Below are 3,256 nucleotides of genomic sequence, written 5' to 3' on the forward strand. Positions count from 1 at the left end.
ATTCATAAGCTTTCATCAGATCACATAGTTATTATTCATTTAGTATAATTTTTCCCATACAGTTTTAAATCTTTTTAACATGAATTTTTCAATCATGTGCCTATTAGGTAGTGGATCTCTAAAGATGGAGATGAACAAGTGAATTAACAGACAAGTTAGGAGGAAATCAGCAGTGCTCCATTTAACAGCTTATTACTTTATTTTTAATGAATATATCAGAATTGGCTAGGTTTTGCTATGGTAACAAAACTCCAAACTATTAATGGCTTAAACAGACAAAGATGTATTTCTTATTCATACCACGTTTGATGTATGTTGGCAAAAGAGCTCAACTTATCATAGCAACTCTGTGACTCTGATGAACAAGGGCTCCATCTCAACATAGACTTCCACAAAGACTGTACTATAGGGAAGGGAATTAGAAGAATCATGCACTGACTTTAAAAGCTTCCATTCACATTTCTCTCACCAAACCATGTTATATGGCAATGCCTATGAAAGAAAATGGGGGAAGTGCAAGCTCACCATGTGCCCAGGAGAACCAAAATATGTGTGACTAGTCTTAATGACTAATGCAACGTGTGCGTTTACAAAGTTATTCTGTGTGCTTTACCAGTTGGCTTTTCTGCTGGCAGAGTGGCTTCTCGTTTGTCTGATGGAATTAAGTAAGTCAATAATTTCTGGTGCTCCACAGGTGCACTGACACCTGAGTTCATTTGAAAACTGCTGGCCCAACCCATGGTGGGAATTCCAGTTAGATGGGCAGGTATCACACCACACAGACAACCCTTTCCACCACAACTTAGTCAGTCCTATTTCCAGACCATGGTGTTCATGAAATATTATAAATCTGGGTACTAGTTTGGGTTTTGGGAACTGGAGAAAAATAAATGGGCCTCTCGGAGAGAAAAGAATCCAGGCAGGTTTTGTGAGTCCTGTTTTACAGTAACATGGCACCACCACAGTGAGGGAGTGGGGGTGGTGGTGAAGACCATAGTGTTATGTCATGAACTGGCTTTGAGTCTCAGAGAGTCACCTTCCTTTCCTGTCACGTGAAGAAGTTAAAAAAGAACAAATTTTAAGTACACAACCCTCTACAAAAATAAATAATATTCAGAATCCCAGTGTATAAAATAGATACAAAGTGATACTAAAATGAGGGGGAAGGACCAGCCCCACATCCCATTATATCTCACAGAAAACAGCAGTCCTTGAAACATGTTCACATAGAATCTTTAGAACTCCAGGGAACATGACTTAAACGCTATTATTAACCTCTGAGATGCTTCCCCGTGATCCTGTTACTCTAGTTTTAACGCCAGCACTTCCTGGTTCCAAGTCTAAAGAAACAGCGCTCTTCCGGTTGCGGCTGCGCACAGGGGACCAAGAAGGCGGCTTGGCTGGCCGTTCTCGCCGCAGCGGCCAGGATGTTGGTGACCAGAGTATTTAGCCTAACTGGCGAGCAAGCCATTTCCACCTCCGTGTGTATGCGAGCACATGGAAATGTGAAGAGTGAAGACAATGCTCTGCCCAGTTATGTCGACCGGTGCGACTGGCCCTTGCCTGATGCGGCACACGTCAGGATTTTTTCTGCCAGCCGCAAGGCCTTGAAAGAAAAGGAGGAGGCCCCCCTGGAGTAGCCTCTCCACTGCTGAAAAATGTTGAATTGTGCCGCATTAAGTTCAGCGAGAGCTTTGCTGACATAAACAGGAGCACGCACAAGTGCAAGACAGTGGTGGGCGCCGCCATGTTCTTCCGGGGTGTCCCGCTACGGTGCTGAGCTGGGAGAAGCACTGTGTGTACGGGCCCCTTCCCGCACACCTTTGAAGAGGAGTGGGTGGCCCGGCAGGACCCAGAGGATGCTCAACAGGAAGGTCAGGCCGATCCAGGGCTTCTCAGCCAAGTGGGACTACGACAAGAACAAATAGAAGAAATAAGAACCCTCCCGCACCTGAGCCTCACCTTGTTCTGCCACCTCCATGCAGCTCAGCGTATTTGCTGGAAACTGTTGTGTTGCAGTACCAATGCTAATATGTGAGCAGTTTCTGTGGAATAAAAAATAAAGAAACAGCCAGCATTCACAGCCCTCTTTCTCCGGCCCCGTAGTTGGCACAGGCTGGACACAGCCCCTCACCCCTCCATGCAACCAAAAGGCCCTCTCTCGCCAGCGCCCCATGCCTTGAAACCCGTTATTATTGCAATCCCAAAGCTCTGTGCCTAGGACTGCCAATAACGCTGACATCTTTTGCCTCTACTTGCAAGAGGGTAAGCCATGCCTGTCATTTTGAAATCTCACAAGCCAAAGCTCTTCTGCTTCTGTGCCCAGTCTCTGTTTCCTCTTCTCTCAAGGGCAGCTTTTCTGTCATCCAGGTGTCATAACGTTTGGTGAAAGGCAGTGGAAGGAGGCGCTCATCCCATCCGAGAATTCGAGAAGTTGGTAATTCTCCAGGTAGTTAATGAGGACTCCAGGAGACACTGGGAATGCCTCTGGAATGTTAAACAAAGTGGCTTTTATTCTGGCTGTCTTGCAGGCTGCTGCTTCCTCACAACAAAGGGACTTACTGTGCTCTTGATGGGTGTGTCTGAACACCACTTGGCCACCACAGCCGCAGGCCTTTCTTTGGCATGTTGACTTGGTCTCCTGGCATAGTGTTTTCTGATGGAAAAAGGACAAGACCTTTACTTTAAGACTCAGAAATACCAGAAACTCCCTTTCCAGTCACCGACATTTAAATGATACGCTCTTTGTCAGTAAGCCCGGTCTTTAGGTCATTTGCTTTGTCTTTATCTGAGCCGTTCTCTAGCTGCTTGTGACTCAGAGTGGTCTGGACCCTAGACATCAGCTGGGAATTTGGTAGAAATGCAGGACCTGAGGCCCTGTCTCAGACCACTGGGTCAGAATTTGCCTTTTCAACGGGATCCCAGGTCTTTGCTCTAGTCTATAAAACTGTAAAAGCTTGAGCGACATTGTCAATGGTGACAGCCCAACTGTCTCAGAGAAGGACATTGTCACAAAAAGCAGTCATCCAGGATTGGGGAGACCTGGCTTCCAGTCCTGACTCGGCCACTAACTCACTGAGTGGTCTTTGCCAAGTCACTTAACCATTCTGGAATCTTGGATTGAGCTGAACTCCTGACTCTCCCAAGTGCCTGCTCTGAGGACAGAAAACAGAAAGGTAAGCGCTCTCCTATATGCTGATGACATGGTTTTATGGCCAAACACTTAAGACAATTGTCCCCAGTTGTTCCTCTGATT

The 3,256-nt window shown here is 46.2% G+C and overlaps 1 pseudogene; it reads left to right on the forward strand.

The window, feature by feature from the left end:
• The first annotated feature begins 1,068 nt into the window (after positions 1–1,068).
• On the forward strand, positions 1,069–1,937 carry LOC113923835 (annotated as a pseudogene).
• Positions 1,938–3,256: the final 1,319 nt, after the last annotated feature.

This window comes from Zalophus californianus, chromosome 15 (genome assembly GCF_009762305.2).
Source record: "Zalophus californianus isolate mZalCal1 chromosome 15, mZalCal1.pri.v2, whole genome shotgun sequence".
Lineage (NCBI taxonomy): Eukaryota > Metazoa > Chordata > Mammalia > Carnivora > Otariidae > Zalophus > Zalophus californianus.